The sequence below is a fragment of the Triticum aestivum genome, chromosome 3A (assembly GCF_018294505.1).
Source record: "Triticum aestivum cultivar Chinese Spring chromosome 3A, IWGSC CS RefSeq v2.1, whole genome shotgun sequence".
In the NCBI taxonomy this organism is placed as follows: Eukaryota; Viridiplantae; Streptophyta; class Magnoliopsida; order Poales; family Poaceae; genus Triticum; species Triticum aestivum.
This window is the reverse complement of record NC_057800.1, coordinates 396,175,703-396,187,262: the sequence shown is the minus strand read 5'-3', so window position 1 is coordinate 396,187,262 and position 11,560 is coordinate 396,175,703.

Sequence of the window (11,560 nt, the reverse complement as noted above, 5' to 3'; positions counted from 1 at the left end):
CATCGGACATCTTGTTGATAAATTGATGACCGCGCCACTGCGAGATCGTGCTCCTCATCTAACAGGTCCAGTGAATCCTGACGTGCCTTCCCATTTTCAGCTTCAACGTAAGCTGCCACACGGGGTGAGTCATGACGGATGTCACTAGGGAGAACCGCCTCTGCTCCGTAAACCATGAAGAAAGGCATGTAACCTGTAGATCTGTTTGGTGTGGTGTTGATACTCCATAATACGGAAGGTAACTCCTCCACCCAACAACCCGACATCCGCTTTAAAGGAACCATAAGCCGGGGTTTAATACCTCTCAAAATTTCTTGATTTGACCTCTCTGCTTGACCATTAGACTGGCACTACTAGGGAAAACCCTAGTAGTAGCGTGGGTTTTGAGGCTATCAGTAGCGCGGGCAGCCGCACTACCGATAAGGCGCTATAGCTAACTGTTAGTAGTAGCGCGGTCTGTACCCACGCTACTACTATTGACTATATCAGCAGCGCTTTTCCGGAACGCACTACTATTAATTAGCTGTAGTGATTTTCTGGCCCCGCGCTACTGCTATATCTTTCATCATTTCCCCCTGGCTTCCTTCCCTGTTTCAGCTTCAATAAACTGCAATTTCCAGATACTAGGTACTACCAGATATCAATTTCATAAAGCATTCTAGGTACTAGGTAGTACTCCCTCGGTTCCAAATTACTCGTCGTGGTTCTAGTTCAAATTTGAACTAAAATCACGACGAGTAATTTGGAACGGAGGGAGTACTAGATAACAATTTCATATATACTCAACATGCATCCTCAAGCAGTACTAGGTGATATCGACGATGATCATCATATGTAGTTCTAGATGATGTCGATGACGATCATCATATGTAGTTCTACATGATATTGACGACGATCATCATATGTAGTTCTAGATGATATAACCACACACACATATGTAGTTCTAGATGATATCGACGACGATCATCATCCTCAAGCCTGGGCGGTGGGTGTTCCTGATAGTAATTAGGATGGCCTGTCCAACACGAAGATTCTTGCCAACGAGGAATCTCTTCCACCCAACCGAGTTTAAGTGTGTGCGACCCTCTGTGTCCATGCGGTAAGTACAGGTGGTGACGGAGCCCCTTGCGGTAAGGCGTAGTCCAGCTGAGCCTTCTTCATCAGGCTCGATACCACAACTCACAGATAGGTTCTTTGGCAATTTCTGAATAAGAAAAACATATCAATTAATAAATAGCCTCGCACAAACTCTTGCAAATATATTTATATTAAGTCTAGATTTCTACACTATCAAAAGACACAGTACTACGTATTTGTACTAATTAATCATGAATTCTACTAATAAGTATATATGGATTATCTACACTATTAATAGTTCCTTGGATTCTACACTAATAAGAATGTGATCAGACTCTACACTAAAGCATATCATCAACTAGATTCCACAAAGCATATCATTGGACTCTACACTAAGCATATCATCGGATAATTTGCATTTGTAAGTATAACAATAAAGCATATATATATATATATATATATATATATCATCAAATTACTACAGTCAGTATAACATACCATTTCATGTCGATCGACCATGGTACTAGTCAGGCGGGTCAGGAATGGCACCCCGACAAAGTCATCACGTGGCGGAATTATGTCCCATAGGTTGCACACCTCCTCCTCGCTCAGCCTCATTCTTTGAGCTACGATGGCTTCATGAAGTGGGTTCTCACCATCTTCATCGAGTGGGTCCTCATTATCTTCATCATCTTCGTCATCTTCGTCATCTTCCACCAAGTTGAGATAAATGACAGCCAGCTTGGGTCTTTCTGCTCTGAAGGACAAGCTGATCAACTCACCACCAGTAAGACGCATGTGGGCGAGGAAACGGGCCCATCCATCTCCTCCAATCTGCGACATATTGCGTCCTTTCTCAACCTCCATAGTGTACGGCCCCCCAGGAGCCTCACATGTCACAGTGTCTCCTGTCAGCTTGTTGACTTTCAACCTCACATTTCATGGGACAATTTGTGTAAAAGAAGCAAAATGACACAATGCAGTAATGCCAACACTAAAAATAAAATAGTTGTTACATTTCATCTAATTTCTTACCGCCGCCTGACGAAAACTCGGCTGGAAGTAGATGTCTAATAGCTTGCTAGTTGCAAAGCTGCTAGCACACCTTGACTTGCAGAGTCGACATAGTGGTGGTGGTGGCGCCATTTTCCTAAAGCAATATGAGCAAAGGATTAACGATCCACTTCATAGGAAAGAAAAACAGTAGCATGTGATATTTTTGGTTCTTCCGCGAGAAGCAATTTTATGGACAATTATAATCCTAAGATCTAGTAACATATTAGATGACAAGGTACCACCTAATAAAGCATTTCGGTGGCACCTATTGCCAAAAAAACTTTTCACAAATATCTACCAAATAAGGGTACCACCTACCAAGACATTTCATCTAATTTGGCCCCTATTGCCTAAGATAATTGATTAAAAGAACAAGTGGCAAATTTAACTAAATTGGCACCTACATTTTGCCAAAAAATAACTTATTACAAAAAAAACAAAAGCATCTACCTATCCATGTACAGAAAAATAACAATAAAATGGTGCGTACTAAATCAACTAGCCTACTAAATCCCCTAGCATACGAAATACTCTAAATCAAAATGTTCTAAATCAACTAAATCAAAATGTTCTAAATCAACTAAATCAAAATGTTCTAAATCAACTAAATCAACTAGCCTACTAAATCAACTAAATCAAAATGTTCTAAATCAACTAAATCAACTAGCCTACTAAATCAACTAAATCAAAATGTTCTAAATCAACTGAATCAACTAGCCTACTAAATCAACTAAATCAAAATGTTGCATATGAACTAGCCTACTAAATCAAAATGTAGCAGGGAAGAGGGAGAAGGAGGGGCGACTCGAGGAGGGAGAAGAGAGTAGTATGGAGGAGGAAGGCGGAGCAAGGAGGGGCTGGCTGGCCGCGAGTCGGGGGAGGACGGAGGAGGAGGGCGGTACCGAGTCCAGTGAGGAAGAGGAGTTGACGGCGGCACAGAGGGAAGAGGGGTAGGCGACGGCGGCTGGCGGGGGCAACAACGGCCGGCGAGGGAGGACCGGCGAGCGGGGGGGGGGGGGTTGAGGAGGAGTGAGTGTGAGTGTGAGTGTGGATCGGATAGAGGAGAGCGTGGGGGTGGGAGATAGCTAGTTTTAGCAGTAGCGCTCTAAAGGCAAAGGCGCTACTGCTAAACTACCTAGTAGTAGCGTGCTCCGAATTAATGCGCTGCTGCTAGAACTAGCTTCGCGGCGGGGTCGTGGGAATTATAGTAGTAGCGCGTCTTAGAGGAGGCGCGCTACTGCTACGTTTATTTCAGCAGCGAGTACTGCCGGAGCGTGCTACTGCTACATTGCAGCAGCGCCTTAATTTAAAACTCACTGCTGGTAAGATCCTGTGTATAAGCTTTTCCCTAGTAGTGTGGGGGTGAGCCACTGATGCTACATCAAGCCGGATGTGCTCACATTGACAAAATTCCTCCATATCACCCTTGGACAGATTAGTACCATTATCAGTTATAATGTTGTGTGGAAAACCAAACTCGAGTATCACCTTTTTGATGAATTGGACCGCCGTGGCTGCATCACACTTACTGACTGGCTCTGCCTCTACCCACTAGGTAAACATATCAACCACCACCAACAGGTGGGTATTTTTGTCCTTGGACCTCTTAAAGGGTCCAACCATATCTAGCCCCCAAGTTGCAAATGGCCAAGTAATTGGAATCATTGTCAACTCTTGAGCCGGAACATGAGCGCGGCGTGCAAATTTCTGACAACCGTCACACCTTTTGACTAAATCCTCAGCATCAGCATGAGCCGTCAACCAATAGAAGCCATGACGAAAAGCCATAGCCACCAAGGACTTTGAACCGGCATGGTGAACACAATCTCCTTCGTGGATCTCACGCAAAATCTCACAACTTGAGGAGACAACAATGCTGAATCGCCCCTATCATGCTGTAATAATGTAACTCCCCATTGATAATGGTCATTGACTTGGATCGCCGGACTATCTGTCGGGCCAAGATTTCATCATCCGGTAACTCGCCCCGGTTCATGTAAGCCAGGTACGGGACTGTCCAATCCGGTATAGCATGCAAAGCCGCCACCAACTAGGCCTCCGGGTCAGGAATAGCCAACTCCTCCTCTATGGGTATCTTGACCGACGGATTATGAAGTACATCGAGGAAGACATTAGGTGGCACCGGTTTACGCTGAGAGCCTAGACGACTTAAAGCGTCCGTTGCTTCATTTTTTTCGCCGGTCCATATGGTTAACTTGATAGCCCTTGAAATGACCAGCCACTATGTCCACCTCTCGTCGATATGCAGCCATGAGTGGATCCTTAGAATCCCAAGTGCCAGATACCTGCTGAGCCACCAGGTCCGAGTCACCGAAGCACTTAACCCGGCTTAAGTTCATCTCCTTATCCATCCGCAGACCATGGAGTAAAGCCTCATACTCAGCTGCATTGTTAGTGCAAGGGAACATTAAGTAGAGAACATAACAAAACTTGTCACCTCGTGGGGATGTTAATATGACTCCAGCCCACGAGCCCTCCAACTGTCTGGACCCATCAAAGTGAACGGTCCAATACGTGTTATCTGGCTTTTCCTCTGGTTCCTGCAACTCTGGCCAATCATTAATGAAGTCCACAAGTGCTTGGGATTTGATTGTTGTGCGAGGCATATATTTTATGCCGTGAGGTCCAAGCTCAATAGCCCATTTGGCAATTCAGCTAGTTGCTTCTCTGTTTTGAATGATATCTCCCAGAGGGTCTGAACTAACCACTATAATAGGATGACCCTAAAAATAATGCTTGAGCTTTCGGCTTGCCATGAAAACCCCATATACCAGCTTCTTCCAATGCGGGTATCTATGCTTTGACTCGATAAGCACCTCACTGATGTAATAAACCGGCCGTTGAACCGGATACTCCTTTCCAGCCTCCTTGTGCTCCACAACAATAGCCACACTAACAGCCCGGGCATTAGCATCCACATATAGCAATAAGGGATCTTTATCGACCGGAGCCGCAAGGACTGGCGGTTCAGCTAACTGTCTCTTCAAATCCTCAAACGCTTTATCAGCTGCGTCACTCCAAACAAAGTCATCTGTTTTCTTTAGCATCTGATATAAAGGGATAGTCTTCTCCCCAAGACGACTGATAAAACGGCTCAAAGCCACAATCCGGCCTGCTAAACATTGAACATCATTGATACATGCTGGTTTAGCGAGAGATGTGATAGCTATGATCTTCTCCGGATTAGCCTCAATGCCCCTGTTGGACACCAGAAAACCCAAAAGCTTGCTTGCCGGAACACCAAAGACACATTTGGCCGGATTAAGCATCATCTTATAAACCAGGAGGTTATCAAAGGTTTCCTTGAAGTCATCTATCAATGTTTCCTCTTTCCTAGATTTCACCACAATGTCATCCACATAAGCATGAACATTGCACGCAATCTGTTTATGAAGACAATTCTGAACACAGCGCTGATAAGTCGCCTGTGCACTCTTGAGCCCAAAAGGCATGGATACATAGTAGAAGGCTCCAAAGGGAGTTATGAAGGATGTCTTCTCCTGGTCCTTAACTGCCATTTTGATCTGGTGATAACTAGAATAAGCATCCAGGAAACACAAACGGTCACAACCCGCCGTAGCATCAATAATCTGGTCAATGCACGGGAGAGCAAAGGGATCAGCTGGACAGGCCTTGTTCAAGTCTGTGTAATCCACACACATATGCCAAGTGCCATTTTTCTTAAGTACCAGCACCGGATTAGCTAGCCACTCAGGGTGAAAAACCTCCACGATAAACCCTACCGCCGAAAGCCGGGCTACCTCCTCACCAATAGCCTTGCGCCTCTCTTCGTTGAAGCGGCGGAGAAACTGCCTGACCGGTTTAAACATAGGATCTATGTTAAGGGTGTGCTCAGCGAGTTCCCTCGGTACACCTGGCATGTCAGAAGGCTTCCATGCAAAGATGTCCCGATTCTCTCGGATGAACTCGATGAGCACACTTTCCTATTTGGGGTCCAGGTTAGCGCTAATACTGAACTGCTAAGATGAATCGCTAGGAACAAAATCAACTGTTTTAGTGTCTACAGCCGAATTAAATTTCAGCGCTGGATCATGCTCTGTAGTTGGCTTCTTCAGAGACGTCATATCTGCCGGATCAACATTGTCCTTATAAAACTTCAGCTCCTCTGTGGCACAAACCGACTCCGCATAAGCCGCATCACCCTCTTCACATTCCAAAGCAATCTTCCTGCTCCCATGTATTGTGATGGTTCCCTTATGACCCGGCATCTTAAGCTGTAGATAAACATAACACGGCCTCGCCATGAACTTGGCATAAGCCGGCCGCCCGAACAGGGCATGATAAGGACTCTTGATTTTCACCACCTCAAAAGTCAATGTTTCTGATCTTGAATCATGATCATCTCCAAAAGCCACCTCTAGGGCTATCTTGCCCACTGGATACGCCGATTTACCAGGCACCACACCATGAAAGATGGTGTTTGACGGTTTGAGATTCTTATCTGTGAATCCCATACGGGGGAAGGTATCGTAGTAAAGGATATTGATACTGCTTCCCCCATCCATAAGCACCTTGGTGAACTTATACCCCCGAACTTGAGGTGCCACCACTAAGGCCAAATGACCCAGATTATCAACCCGCGGTGGGTGATCCTCTCGACTCCATAAAATTGGTTGTTCAGACCAGCGTAAATGCTGAGGCACTGCCGGTTCAACAGAGTTCACGGCCCTTTTGTGAGGCTTCTGATCACGCTTACACAAGCTAGTAGTGAAGACATGATACTGCCCACTATTCAACTGCTTCGGATTGCTTTGATAACCCGACTGCTGCTGCTGTTGATTCCCCTGATGATTATAACCTCCCTGACTGCCCTGGTTACCTTGATTGCCATGTCTGGTCTGTTGGCCTTGGAATCTTGAACCGGAGCTGCCGCCTCCGTAACCCGGCCCATGAAAACCACCTCCTGAACCGCCGGGCGGGCCATTGTCGTATTGAAACATATTGGATTTTTTGAACTCCCACATGATGAAGCAATCCTTCCAAAGATGTGAAGCTGGCTTCTCCTTCGATCCATGCTTTGGACAAGGTTGATTTAATAGGTGCTCCATATTGGGGCCTGACCCTCCGTCTCTCTGGGGTGGTTTGCCCTTACGACACTGACCGTTATCCTGAGCATTGGTGTTAGCCACAAAGTCCAAACTATTGTCCGCCTTGCGCTTACCATTATTCCCATGACCTGTCGGATTGTGCTGCTGCCCCTTGGCATTGCCGTTCTTTTTCCCATTCCCCGGTTTGTCATCCTCAGACTCAGGGTCTTTGGTACTATCTGAATCGGCATATTCACCAAAGTAGCCATAAGGGTTGACATGTCATTGCAGTGACATTTGAGCCTTCCCAACTTCAGTTTTAATGGCATAAACCGGCAATTGCCTTCCAACGTCAAAACTGTTGTATCCTCGTTGATGTGATCTGACGAATGCAAAATAGTTGATACTCGCTTTACCCAATGGGTCGTATACTCCCCATCCTCTTGAACACAAGCGACCAGGTCTACAATCAACATAGGCTGCTTATAAGTATCCTTAAAATTCTAGATAAACCGGTTTTTTAACTCGGCCCATGACCCGACAGAGTTAGCCGGTAAGCTCTTTAGCCAAGTACGAGCTGTCCCCTCCAACATCATGGTGAAGTACTTAGCACACACCGCTTCGTCCACATCCAGCATCTCCATCACCATCTCATAACTCTCAACCCATGACTCAGGGGGTAAATTGATACATCTCCAACGTATCTATAATTTTTGATTGTTCCATGCTATATTATCTACTGTTTTGGATGTTTATGGGCTTTATTATACACTTTTATATCATTTTTTGGGACTAACCTATTAACCCAGAGCCCAGTGCCAGTTTCTGTTTTTACCTTGTTTTAGGGTTTCGAAGAAAAGGAAAATCAAACAGACTCCAATTGACCTGAAACTTCACGGAACTCATTTTTGGAAGGAAAGAAGCCCAGAAGACTTGAAGTGCACATAAGGGAAGCTTTGAGGAGGCCATGAGGTAGGCGGGCGTGCCCTCCACCCTCGTGGGCCCCTCGTGGCTCCCCTGACGTATCTCTTTCACCCATATATACCCACGTACCCTAAAACTATCGAGGAGCACAATAGATCGAGAGTTCCGCCGCTAGAAGCCCCCGTAGCCACCGAAAGCCAATCTAGACCCGTTCCGGCACCCTGCCGGTGGGGGCAATCCCTCTCCGGTGGCGATCTTCATCATCCCGGTGCTCTCCATGACGAGGAGGGAGTAGTTCTCCCTCATGGCTGAGGGTATGTACCAGTAGCTATGTGTTTGATCTCTCTCTCGTGTTCTTGAGGTGATATGATCTTGATGTATCGCGACCTTTGCTATTATAGTTGGATCTTATGTCTCTTCTCCCCCTCTACTCTCTTGTAATGCATTGAGTTTCCCCTTCGAAGTTATCTTATCGGATTGAGTCTTTAAAGATTTGAGAACACTTGATGTATGTCTTGCTGTGCGTATCTGTGGTGACAATGGGATACCACGTGATTCACTTGATGTATGTTTTGGTGATCAACTTGAGGGTTCCGCCCATGAACCTATGCATAGGGGTTGGCACACATTTTCGTCGTAATTCTCCGGTAGAAACTTTGGGGCACTCTTTGTGGTTCTATGTTTTGGTTGAATAGATGAATCTGGGATTGTGTGATGCATATCGTATAATCATACCCACGGATACTTGAGGTGACATTGGAGTATCTAGGTGACATTAGGGTTTTGGTTGATTTGTGTCTTAAGGTGTTATTCTAGTACGAACTCTAGGGCTGTTTGTGACATTTATAGGAATAGCCCAACGGATTGATTGGAAAGAATAACTTTGAGGTGGTTTCGTACCCTACCATAATCTCTTCGTTCGTTCTCTGCTATTAGTGACTTTGGAGTGACTCTTTGTTGCATGTTGAGGGATAGTTATGTGATCCAATTATGTTAGTATTGTTGAGGGAACTTGCACTAGCGAAAGTATGAACCCTAGGCCTTGTTTCAACGCATTGCAATACCGTTTACGCTCACTTTTATCATTAGTTGCCTTGCTGTTTTTATATTTTTAGATTACAAAAACTATTATCTAGTATCCATATACCACTTGTATCACCATCTCTTCGCCGAACTAGTGCACCTATACAATTTACCATTGTATTGGGTATGTTGGGGACACAAGAGACTCTTTGTTATTTGGTTGCAGGGTTGCTTGAGAGAGACCAGCTTCATCCTACGCCTCCTACGGATTGATAAACCTTAGGTCATCCACTTGAGGGAAATTTGCTACGGTCCTACAAACCTCTGCACTTGGAGGCCCAACAACGTCTACAAGAAGAAGGTTGTGTAGTAGACATCATAAATCAGCCGTGTAATTGGGCACTTTATGAGGGCCTTTAAAATCCTTGGGAAGTCATACATTACGCAAAGCGGGGGTGAGACACGACACCCCAAAAGAACTAAAGACCACACCTGGCTCCACTGAAGCAGTAGGATGCACCGGAGTAGGCTGACGAGCTGCGTGCTGAGCTGCTAACTCTCCCTCTCGACGTGCTCGGCCATGATCCACCACATCCTGCGCATTAGCGCCACCACCTGCCGGGTTATGCCCTCACGACAAGTTACGGTGACATGCACTGCTTGACACGGCCGGATCATCCTCTATGTGCCTGCTGTAGCTCCGACTCGGACGGGGGGTGGAATGAATTCTCTCGCGACTATGCGAATAAGCCTGCTGCTGGTTTAAAGCCGTTTGAAGGAGCTCTCTGGCCCGTCGTGTCTCAATCGCCACTGGTGACTTGCCGTCGATTGGGAGGGCTGCTAATTGTGAAGCGGCAGCCACAATGTTATCCAGCGGGTTGGATTAATGCCCCGGGGGCGTCAGAACATACTGTGGCACAATGTTGTTCTGACGAGGTGGGTCCATCGTGCGTGGCTGAACCGGCGCTCCCGGTACCGGTGCCTCCGTCCGGTTTATCACTGGCTGGTTACTAGTTCCCGCTCCTGGCATGTTGAAGAGGTTTCTTGGCTCATAACCCGGTGGGAGGTGCGACCGGTATCTCCTCCTCATGACATCATCTGAGGCACTCTGATCCAGCCTAAGCCGGTAGGCCTGAGCTTCTAACTCGGCCCGTTCTATAGCCATCCAGGCGTTCTCTGCCGCCAGGTCCGCCTTAGCCTGAGCTATCTGATCCTTCACCTTTGCAATTTCCGCGTTGTGCTGATCCCGGTTTGCTGCATCCACCTCGGCTGCCAGCAATGTTGCTAAAGCGTCGAACAAATCAGACAAAACTTGAGCCGGAGGTGGCGCAGAGTCCCCTGCCCCTGCTGGTGTTGTGGTTTCTGAACCGGAGATCATTGCCGCAGTGGCAGAAGAGGGATGTGCCAGCTGTGTACCAGCCATGAAGACCGCAACCCGGTTTGGCAGATCAAGAGGGTCCGGAATACTGTTTCCATCGGACCCTCTACTAATCCTGCCATCCTGTAACTGGTATAGCGATTCGGTCTCTCCGGTTGAAGACTCGTCATCGGAGCAGACAACAGTTTCGCCACCAGATGCCGATCCATCCTCAAATTCTGCTCCATGGATGACACCTACGAAGACATGCTTTACGGCAGGCTGAACTGGGGCGGAGCTTACACGCTGAGCCGTCTCGATGGTGTTGGTGTAGATGTCTGGCTCAGGGCCTGGTTCGCCGATCTTGCCGATGAAGACGTGAATTCCACCAAAGGGGACCCGGTAACCGTATTCAATTGAACCGGCCTCGGGACCCCGTCCTGCATCGTCGATGTAGAGCTTGCCATGACGACTCTTAGTCATCTGGCCCACAACATATCCCTTAAAGTCCTTCGAAGCTGCCCTTCAAGAACTCGAAACCATCGTGCGATAGCCCCACGGTGGGCGCCAACTGTCGTGGATTTGTCACGGCAGATGTCCTCGTGAAAGGACTTAGTTGTGGAGCTATCGCTATGGGTTAGCTTAAAGGGGTTAAACCGGACAAGGGGCACGAGAGTTTTATACTAGTTCGTCCCCTTCGATGAAGGTAAGAGCCTACGTCTAGTTGTGTTCTTATTGCTAGGGTTTTGATGACCAGGGAGCGAATCCGCTTTGCCTGACTCTCGAGTTGTTGTGTTTGTCCCTAAACCACTGCCGGGTCATCCCTTTATACACATAGGTTGACGCCCGCCGGTTTATAGAGTCCCGAGGCCGGATCATAAACATGTCCTGCTCGGTCTCTATTCCTTCTAACTTACAATACAAGTTACATATTCATGCTGGTTTATGTCTACAGGCCTTAACCCACCTATGGGCCTTAGGCCTTCCTGAAGCGCCACCATCCTTGTCTTCATGGGCCTTTGAATAAAGCAACCATTATGGGGATAATCCGGCC